This window comes from Cydia strobilella, chromosome Z (genome assembly GCF_947568885.1).
Source record: "Cydia strobilella chromosome Z, ilCydStro3.1, whole genome shotgun sequence".
In the NCBI taxonomy this organism is placed as follows: Eukaryota; Metazoa; Arthropoda; class Insecta; order Lepidoptera; family Tortricidae; genus Cydia; species Cydia strobilella.
In genome coordinates, this window is record NC_086068.1 from 3901755 (window position 1) to 3913937 (window position 12183).

The following is a 12183-nucleotide window of genomic DNA, read 5'->3' on the forward strand; positions in this document are numbered from 1 at the left end:
TTACGGACCGCATCACCTAGCAAGTGTGATGATAATAGTAGATTGTTAACCAAGGGATAAAAGGTCCCAATTCCTGTCGAGGTAGTTTCCGAGTCCGAGACTGAAATGGTGCCTTTCACCCGAGTTAAACACTCTACTTTTTATTTCGATTACGAGGAAAGTAACACTTTAGGCAAAAGTGTCGTTATTTATGGAAATGGGAGTTAACGAGTAAACATCAGAATGGTAATTGTACAACAAATCCATTAAAAACCAAATTTTAATTGCTTATCGTAAAAAATAACAAAACAATGTAAGTGCAGAAACGTATAATTCTGCACACTTCTTAGTACAGTCGCCATCAGATATATCGGAGCGGCCGTGGTGCTCACAAATATCTGTACACGTCTCTATTGTCAAGGCGCTAGAGTGCGTGTTTCAGATATATTTTTGAGCACTTCGGCCGCTCCGATATATCTGATGGCGACTGTACGACAACGACCCACTTTCAGAGCATGAGAAACGAAATAATACATTACAAAACCTAGATCATGAATAGATCTATAAATAGGTATGACGGATAATTCGTAAATCTTATTGCAAAGTCATAAGATCAGATATAATATCTCTACCACGAAACAGTAAAAGCCTATCTTCTAATATACCTACATATTAGTATTTTATCCGTTTTGGAATCCCTACTAAGACTCCTCTGTCCGTCTGTTTGTCTGCCCGTCCGTCTGTCTGTCTGTCGGACACCAGGCTGTATCTCATCAACCGTGATAGCTAGACAGTTGAAATTTACACAGGTGATGTATTTCTATTGCCCATATAACAACAAATACTATAATCAGAATAAAATAAATATTTAAGTGGGGCTCCGATACAACAAACGTGATTATGTTGCCGTTTTTTGCGTAATGGTACGGAACTCTTCGTGCTCGAGTTCGACTCGCACTTGGCCGGTTTTTAATGACTAGGGTACGTACTACATATATGTATATAATAATTTTAGATTTATATAGTCAGGTACTAGAGCAAATATATTATGTGGATTTGCATTTGATTTATATTCATGTACCTAACATTTCGGTGAGTTTTAACTCATTAACTCATTATAATTTACTTTTAAATATTTATATTTCACTTGCTTTGCTAATTGCTAAAGGGTTTGTAGATATTTTACTTTGTCAACGCCCGTTTTAGCTACAAAAATTCTAGCTCTATCGATAACTCTTTATTTACTGGAAATACGTAAATACAAGAAAATGGCAGGCAGCTAATGGCACCGTGGGTGTAGCTAGAAGTATTTGGCCCTAGTCAAAAAGGGTACAAATCTCGCGTAGTTTAGCTCTAGAAGGGCATAAGTGTTACGTGGAACTTACATCCTTTTACAACTGCGCTGCCCGGGACTTGTACACTTATTCAATAGGGCCACAGATTTATTTTTCTTCTCATTATTACGGGGCTAAGGCCTGTGACATTGATAATATACATTTGTTAATGTACCGATTGCTAATTACCAATCAAATATAAACCCCGTTGACAATGTGGCAGATCATTGATAATAAGGGTGGCAAAAAAGATACGTACCATAGACATAGTAGGTATATACAAGTAGTTATAGACATGAAACAACCGAGCGACCAGGGGCCCGTTTCTCAAAAGCATGTAACTTGTAATACAAGTGGAAGTCCCTTTCTAACAAATGCGGTAAAATAGTATATTACAAGTTACAAGCTTTTGAGAAACGGGCCCCTGGGGTAAAAGAAACCATATTCATGTATTGACAGTTTCATGTATGGCAGCCAAGAGCCTGACACTCTTTGATAGAGAAAGGTAGTCTTATTGCGATTCATATAAGATGAAAGAGAAAATAGTACCATCTTTATCACCGACCGGGCATTCTTTCATGGTCGGGTTATGGCATTATAGCAAGGAGGCGATGGCGAAATACCGAAATTTATACGAGTGAAAGAGAAAAAGGATTATGCTGCCATACATGAAACTGTCAATACATGAATATGTCTTTCTCTTACCCCTGGTCGCTCGGTTTCATGTCTATAACTACCGCCATCGCCTCCTTGCTATGGTGCCATAACCCGACCATGAAAAAAAGCCCGGTCGGTGATATAATAAAGACAAGGCATGGCACTATTTTCTCCTTCCTCCCATAGGAATCGCAATAAGACTATCTTTCTCTATCAAAGTGTCATGCCCTTGTAATTAGCAGTCGGTACATTAACAAATGTACATTATCAATGTCACAGACGGCGTTTGGCCGTGGGCGTTTAGAGATAGCAGATAATAAACATTTTTACTGTTTTATATTCGTATAGTTTTTTAGATCTTGTTTATTTGAATCGATACACTGTTTAAGACGGCGCCTAATTAGTCAAAATAACAAGACAATTGTAGATCACTTTGACTAATAAAATAATACACAAAAAATTAAAATATTTAATTTTACATAACTATATAATTATTATACCTATGCAATACGCTAGATAACAAATTTTCATTAATGGGATGATCAGGTTTATTTTTAGGATTAAATGTCTATATGGGACCCATGCGGTTCCCTGAGCCAGAAGGCGAAAAATCTCCTTATATAATCATATTTTTCTAAGAGACGTTGATATTCGTAGACGTGGAAAAAATATATGTAGTTCTTGACTATATTATTTTTAATTTATAAGCTTCCGATACACGAATTATGACACTTCATTCGATGCAATGAATTCCCAAAGTAACCTCTAACTAGAACTTTTAATACAATTTTACTCGGTTATTTATTATGTGACACATAAACAAAAAAAGAAGAAACAGCAATCTTAACTTAAATAGTAATTTGACCGCTTCCGAATTTCGATATTGTAAGGCAACGTTTTTAAAATAAATAAAAATCGACAAAATTCGATCAAAACCTTTGGCGCGCATGGTCTTTCCCGTTCTTTCTTGAAAAATGTGACAGTGATGGCGGCAAACCGATGGAACGGCCTTAAAGCAATACCAAAGTCAGAAATGATAGTCAAAGTCCGACAGTCGTATGTACTTCACTCGCGAAACGCCCTAACAAAACGATAAGTGAACGTGACGTCAAGGTCACTGAGAGCCCATTTTGAATGAAAATGTAAGAAATCGAATGGTACTTACTTTTTTCCTTTTTATAAGTTAAAAAATTACTAAAATTTTGAAACCTTCAAGTCTTGTATTTTTATATTATTTCCATATATTATTAATATCTACATTATTGTGATAAATTGCTCATCTATGTTACTAGATTTTGTTATAAAATTCAACATGTGTCATCATCCTTATTTAAATTATACAGATAGGTGGACTGTACCTACACAGTCTGGCAAAAAAGAGTAGAAATTAAAAAGTGGCAACACTGTAGTGTCGTCCCTTTCTAATCAATCTAAGAAAAACGGAACGACACTACAGTGCTGCCACTTTTTAATTTTTACTCTTTTTTTCCGGACTGTATGAATGCATAATGTATTCACTACAAACTTTTCGGTTAAAGTACACTCACCTGCAATAATACCTACCTATGTTACTCCTTGAAGGACGCAAAATATGTCTCGCTCTTATGGCTCTACAAATAAGATCGTGTCAGATAATTATGCGGCCGGCATTAGGTCATCGTGGCGATTATATATAACCTGCAAGCCCTCTAGCGCATGAGTGGAAGCCTGTTCCGAACGGTGTAGGCTAAATTATTATTATTGTATTAGATATTTTTGAGTATAGTTACTAAACATGCCTACAATATTTGCAGTTTTTTAGATTTCTCCAAAACTTCATAATTAGATCCTGATGGGACCAACTGTGAAATACTTTCAAACAATAAAAGGCTTAATTTTCGAAATTGGTCCCAGGAATTGGTGAACTAACCATAAAGGTCCCGATGAATTGAGAACCTCTTTGAACAAAGATATACTAAGCCCATTACAAAGTAACAAACGTAACAAACTGTAGTTATTTATAATAAATTACTTACGATTTAAACACACTGGAAGATCTCACATGTCGCACAAAAACTGACTGATAACACATGGACATCACATTCCGTTATCCGCGTCAAAAATCACCACAAAACAATATCAATCTGCACTCGGTGAATACTCTTGCGGTCGTGTAGTTTTGACACAAATCACAACGAGGCACTTTACTCCTTCCATTTATTATTTACCCAAAGTAAGTAATACAATAAAATTTTAGTATCGATCACACTGACAGCACATCAAACTGACAATTTATAATATATGTTTATGTTAAAGAGGGTTATATATTCTCTTTGGTTAGTTTGGTTGCAGCCATAGATATTATCATACTGAGAAGCTTTTATAAAATAATCAAAGCGCCTGTCGATATTTCAATAGCAAAGAGTCAAACTCGCTTGCGACGAGTAATAAACTTCTCAGGCGCTTTCAATAGAAATTAAATTAATACCTTTTTAATTGAATTTTTTTTTTTACGGCTTCTCAGTTCTTTCTTGATAAATATAATTTTAATTTTCACGCGACGAAGTGCATTTGTGTGTTTGTTTGTTTCCTTTGGCTCTCTTGAATTGTAGACAATCGTCGTTTATATAGAGATAAGATGTATTTTCATTTCTTATCGTGTCCGTGACAGGTGACAGCTATCACTCCGGTATAATGTTAATTTTGGAGACACAAATTATACTTAAGTAACAGCTGACATAGGAGCGATAAAAACTAAAATAATATGCCTATATGTACCTATAGGTAGTGTAGGTACAGAGCTCAACGAGGGAGAGGAGTGTTAGGGTCGGCAACGCGCGTGTAATACTCGTATCTCCGGTGTTGCAGGCGTCCATAGGCTACAGTAACTGCTTACCATCAGGCGGGCCGTATGCTTGATTGCCACCGATGTAGTATACAAAAAAGACAATACAATACAAATACAAATACTCTTTATTGCACACCCCAATAAAATAAAACAGAAACACAAGCAGAGGTAAACAACAGGCGGTCTTATTGGTAAAAAGCGTTCTCTTCCAGACAACCTTTGGGTAGCGGAAATTAATAAATTTATACATGTCAGTAGGCGTTGCAAATGCAATGAAAGAAACCTATTTCTAAATACACAGAAAATACACATTACTGTGCAAGTAAAAATATGTACCTACGTATAGTAGCATCATTATTCCTTAACAGCCGGGCTAGCACATGATTGACGCGAGAGTATCTCGCCGCGACATAGACTACCCATCCCTCTTTAATTCATACAGTTAGTAAGAGACGGGTAGTCTATCTCGCGGCGAGATACTGTCGCGTCAATCATGTGCTTGGCCTACTGGAGAGCGCTTAGGGCATTCCACGAGAATGTTCCTTACGAAATGCTTTTGCATTGTATGGCAAAACTTAAAAATCAATTTAAATTATTTGTTAGAAATTATTTTTATTTCAAGTGATGAGATCAATGGGGTTGGCCGGTCGAAATAATTAGCAGATGGCGCCAGCATAGCTTGCCATGTCAATTCCTAGAATTGTGTCAAATTTTTGTTTTTTTAATGCCCTGGATGCCAGCCCTTTAAGCCAAATCTCATAGAAAAAGGGCTCTGATGGCGCCATCTCTGCAAACCTTTGACAGTTGCCAACCCCATTATTGTGTTATAAACATGTTTTCTAATCAGATAATTTAGGGTCAGACTTTTTTTCACTCACAAATATGACATACGTCATTTTTTTACCACATATTAGATCCAATACATTGTATGGAATGTAAATCTTACTTTTGTACACATACGGCCTTGTTACTTTTTTTTGTACCCGATCACATTTTTCTGAAAACATGACACCTTTGAAACGGAACGTGCTAGAAAAAACCATAGAAAAACAAATGAAATAATTTTGCAATCATGAAATAAAACTATGAAAACGGATTATATCGCGTATATTGAATTTATAATACATCCCGACGTTTCGAACTCTTTACAGCGTGACCCACCCGAGTCACCCGTTGACCACGAACGCTGTAAAGAGTTCGAAACGTCGGGATGTATTATAAATTCAATATACGCGATATAATCCGTTTTCATAGTTTTATTTCATGAGTAACTATCGCGAAGTCATTTTGCAATCAATCTAATCAATATGCAAATATTCAGATAAATGTACGTCTTTTGATACAACGTAAACAATAAATAACTTAAATTCAAAAAGGTACTTTTGATTCGAAAACCCACGTTGCGTGTTCTCACACAAACTAATAGCGCTGGTGCCCGTTTCGACTGAATGCAAGTGAAGTGGGCGCCACTCACCTAATAGCACCGGAGTGGTGTTTTGACTATTAGATAAACCTACAAAGGCTACAAAGCAATAGTTACTTTCCACCAGCCGTTACCTTTGGCCCCACTCTCCCCTACTAAAAGGTTGGCTGTACCCTTTGTCTTGTCCAGGCAGGTGCGTGCCCCCAGATAGATACTGCCGACATTTAATATCAATTCCGTATTCAATAAGGAGCGGTTCGGCGAGCGTGATGGGCACCTTTGCGTCGGGGTGGTCGCGGGACGATTTACGGGACGGCTGAAATGTAACTTATTATTATTAGTGTCTTATTATCATTAGTATTAGTTTCTATGATAGTATAGTTTAGAGTAAGAGTAATTTGTTGTCGTGTTGTTTAAAAATGTACTTACTGCTATGAATGATGACAATAAAAATGGTTAAAGACCCAGGTAGCAAAGTGACGTTACAATGACGTCATTATGAGGTCATAAAGACGTCGCTGACGTCATAATGACGTATAAACGCTACCTGGGGAACCTACTCATAAGGAAGAGGTTTACGGAAGTATAAGGATTTTTTTGCGATTTAGGATTAAATACTAACATTACTAACAGCTCAAAGGTTTTTTGCTCTTACCAGTATGGAACAGGAATCCAAAAACGCCTAGAATATATTTTTAGCAACCGTCAGATACAGCTCATACAGCTGTATGAAGATGTGGTGCCCTGATGACGGAATTTCGGGCAAAAATCGCACAGTTTGGTGTTCAGTTGTCCGATTCAAATGTACGGTCTATTTTGTTCTTTATGAAGCCCACAAATCGAGGGGAAAGCCAGGCCAGCTTCTCTTACCCCCGGTCGTTCGGTGGCGCGTCTACTACTTGTATGTACTATCTCTATGCTATAATGCCGCCTACTATGCTATGCTATGTCTATTAAGTATGCAGCCTTTTTATTCACATCAGGCCAAACTGTATTGTCCGAATTGAACGCTAGAGGATGAATTAATTTTAGCTTTTGAACGTTATTGAAATATTTCGGATGAATACTTAAAGAATATTATTCCGTATCTAATACTGATCAAATATTCGTTGTCATAATATATGTGATATAGTTTGTCAAAGGACTGTCTCATTTCAAACATAGAGAGAATCATACTATCTTTGTCTTACACTAGTACTAGCGCCCAAAAGAAAGGGATGAGTATAATTTTCCTGGTTGTTACTGACTGACAAATTGGTTTGACCAACTATATAATGTAATTGTCTTATTTTTGTTGTGTGATAAGGTTAAGTTTTCAATTCGGACTAGTTGTTTTGTTTAACTGTCAAGTGTCAAACATAAAACGATTTGAATAAACACGTTTTTATGTTTAAATTTTTTAACAGTTATTTTTCCGAAATAATATTTAACGTTGTGTACCCTTTATAAGGGATTGCAGTGATTTGTTTTATTTTCATGCCAATATGTAGAAGTTTACAACCCTAATTATATTTCAACCACCATGCACAAGTGTAAGTACCTCATAAAAAGTAAAATTTGTTATAATCACAGAACTGGATGTTATAAGCAAAAAACCGGCCGTGCGAGTCGGACTCGCGCACGAATGGTTCCGTACCATTACGCAAAAAAGGCAAAAAAACCACCTATACAAATATACAAAATGCTTATTTGTGGTATAGGTGTGGTAGAGGTGGGAATAGCTGCCGAAACGCCTGTCAAAGAAGAGGCGTTTTTAGGGTTCCGTACCCAAAGGGTAAAAACGGGACCCTATTACTAAGACTCCGCTGCCCGTCTGTCCGTCTGTCCGTCTGTCACCACTTCACCAGGCTGTATATCATGAACCGTGATAGCTAGACAGTTGAAATTTTCACAAATGTATTTCTGTTGCCACTATAACCACAAATACTAAAAACAGAATAAAATAAATATTTAAGTGGGGCTCCCATACAACAAACGTGATTTTTGCCGTTTTTTGCATAATGGTACATGGTACGGAACCCTTCGTGCGCGAGTCCGACTCGCACTTGGCCGTTTTTTGTTAAGAGAAGGATGAAAGTTTCAATGTACGTTAGTATATGCGATAAAATGGGCTTTTAGAGCCATCCATCAATTAGCCAAAAAAATATCAACAGCCGGATTGATGGTATATTGTGTTAGAATTACCGTTTTATTTATGTTAGGATTTGTCGTTGATTTGGTAATGTAATAACTATCATAATAATTAAATTATTATTTAAATTGTTTTAAGAGATATTCTACTCTCCGCCAACGTATACTGTCAGTGGCGCCATAGTTTTAGCCACCGTCCGCGGACGACGGTCGGTGGGCGATTAGAAGGAGACAACATACGTTGCTGGTGACAGACGTGTGATTAATAAAATTATATCTGGATTTCGATAAACAAAGACTCGCCTAGCATTTGAAGTAAATAAAAGCCGTTTAAAAGTTCCTGAGTCTTTTACTGAAGCTCGCCGTCTTACAATTGGATGAAAGGTTCGTTGCATATGTTTTATTTGTTATAAGTTTTTCCACGTTGCCTCCGTCGATACACTCGATACAATGCAAAACAGGCACTGGTATTAGACAGGTGCAACATGAGTGTAATATACAGGGATGATTCATGAGACGTGAGCGGGACTAATCCTGCACACTCAGTAAATGTTGATTGATCGATCACTTAAATTGAAACAAACCACACTATTTCTGATTTTTAGGGTTCCGTACCCAAAGTTTTACCCTTTTTACGGGACCCTATTACTAAGACTCCGCTGTCCGTCTGTCCGTCTGTCTGTCACCAGGCTGTATCTCATGAACCGTGATAGCTAGAGAGTTGAAATTTTCACAGATGATGTATTTCTGTTGTCGCTATAACAACAAATACTAAAAAGTACGGAATCCTCGGTGGGCGAGTCCAACTCGCATTTGGCCGGTTTTTTTAATTTTTTAGTGAGGACTAATTTAATTCTCTACAATCATGGTTACCCTACAACACCTAATTAATAAAAAATAAAACCTCTTGAACTGTAATGACAGCATTGTGATTATGAAGAAAATAAAATGTCAATCTTTAGTGAGATACGAGTTTTCAAAAGTAATGACAGTGATGAAATGGTGATGACACTCAATTTGACACAGAATATCGGTATTTAAGTACTTATTCTAATTGTAGGGCGACCATGCGTCGTAAATAAATTAATAACTTTTTTTTTCAACATTTTCAGTTAGAACAAAAATTTGACAGTTCCGAACAACTAACAGGCCGATAGGTATCGTCCGGCGGACTAATAGTCAGCGGGCCCCTTTTGATACTAAATACAATTGAGTACATTCATCATTCCACATTTTTTCAGCTATTCTACTCTACGGGCGGAATATCTACCCAGGTATCGTGGACTGTCACATCGACGCCCCTTCTTCGTCGGAAAATGAAGAACTTTTAGCGCGGCGCCGACTCAAAATCACAAGGCGGACACGCTATACATCAAAAATCACTTGCGTTTCTATGTGTGAACGGCAGGTCTGTACACGCGTCATGCGTCATAGTGTAAGTTGCTTAAAAATAGTTCTGAGCGGCCGGCAAACGGCCGTCAATATGCTGTCGCGGGACGAGGTAATTCGAGTCGGGGCGGGGCGGTGCATGGCCGTTCTGTATGATAATACTGTTACCATTACTTAGTCTGTGCTAGTCAGGGACGTCAACGCAATGAAGTGCATGCAACATTTTCTTCCAGAGGCCGCTTCTAGTGTATATTTCCTCAATGGCCTTACGTCGTTAGCTGATTTACATGTGCCAGTAGATACGGCACGTTCGTGACAGGCTAATTACTTGTACCAGCTGGCCTGCATACATAAATAAAAGAAATACATTTATTTACATACAAGATATATACAGTGGTACTACGTAAACGAAATTAATAACTAGCTTAAATCTAAAATAGGCCCTTGAGGCATTGTACCAAGGATGCTGGCGGCATTTCCCCGCTGTATCGCAATGCTGATACGTTGTGCGAGAAAGCCGCCAGCTCTTCGGTCACCAGTTACGTCAACCAGACGCTTCGCGATTTCTGCAAACAACTTATGCGCGCTGGGACCCCATGGACCTAGAGTTTCAACTCCAAATAAATAAATATTATAGGACAATTTTACACAGATTGACGTAGATCTAGTCCCACAGTAAGCCAATAAGGCTTGTGTTGTGGGTACTATAAGATGATATATAAATTTTAATGAAAAGATGATAAATAATATTTACATTAATTGTATAAAACAAAATTAAGACTACTTATAAAATAAAACGATTAAAACTAAACCTACCTAAAAAAAAAAATCCCTATAACAAACCCTGACCTCTTGGCAAAGTGCCCATCACGCAGGCAGCATTCCCGCGCTGTATCGCGATAGCAAGCCTTTGCGCGAGAAAGCTGCCCGCGCGAATACTTAATTTTAATTATATATACATACATACATACATACATACATATAATCACGCCTATTTCCCGGAGGGGTAGGCAGAGACCACGGATTTCCACTTGCTACGATCCTGACATACCTCTTTCGCTTCCTTCACTTTCATAACATTCCTCATACACGCTCGCCGGTTTAGGGTGCCCTTGACCTGGCCTTTCTTTAATTATATATGTATGTATTATACCTATCTATTATTTATATTACTTGTATTTGTTTAGTTGTATGAGTTGTGTAAAATACCTACTTTCTTTTTGTAATTACAACGTGATGTTGCACCGCCTACAAGTTATCTGCTTTGCCCGAAGGTTGACTGGTAGAGAATGCCTTGTAGCATTAAGTCCGCCTTTTGTACATTTGTATTTTCTTTTCTTTTGTGCAATAAATAAATAAATAAAAATATATATTTAAAATAAATACTTAGGGGAGACCGAGGTGAGTTGTGATATGACATCGTCGATTTTTAGAGTTCCGTACCCAAAACTCCCCTGTCCGTCTGTCTGTCACCAGGCTGTATCTCATCAACCGTGATAGCTAGACAGTATTTTGTACTAGAGTAGCTAATGTTAACACCCCAAGTATGCCTCTATGTATGGTATTCGCGAATTACATAATATATCTTGTAACTTGTAAGTACCTATGTACGCCCCATCTTGTAGTTGACGTGATTATTCTTCATTAAAGTATATAGGTACAGTTGCCATCAGATATATCAGAGCTGCCGAGGTGCTCACAAATATCTGACCACGCCTCTATTGTCAAGCCGTTAAATTGCGTGTTTCAGATATTTTTGAGCACCTCGGCAGCTCTGATATATCTTATTGCGACTGTACAAATAAATGATACAGAAGCGCTTTAGATTTTTTATTAAAAAAAAAATTTCTACTAATAATCTGTCATTATTAAATTCGGCCAACTTTGTGTATTTTTAATTATTATTTTTATTATAGCAGCACATAACAATAGTATAAAAATAACTTTTTATTTTAATAAAATAGAAATAATCGTTGAAAACGCAAAAGATAGACATCGCGGACTTTTATTGGACCAAAAAAAGAGAGACAATTACACATACATTGTGTCGTTATGTAGGATTAAGTTTATCTAAATTCTAAACGAGGCGCCTTATACGTATCACGTAAACATACTTTTTAAAAATAATCACTTGCTAAATATAGTAATTTTGACACTTCTATCTATCTTCTTCCTTGCCGCATCCGGCAATGGCGACCCTAACAATTCTGGTCCGGATTATGAAATGCCCTAATGTGGCACGCAAAACCAAACTTTGTCTTGAAGATGCGGTCACAGGATGCGCAATGGAGTTGTCCAGTCAAGTTGCGGGTGTACGTGTAGGAGGGCTTAGGTCCTGTCTTGCGGATATGGCGCTTAGCATCTAGGTCTTCCAATCGCTGCTGCTCAAATTGATCTACATTCCTATGAACACTTCTAGAACGCCATTCCGATCTTTGCAATGC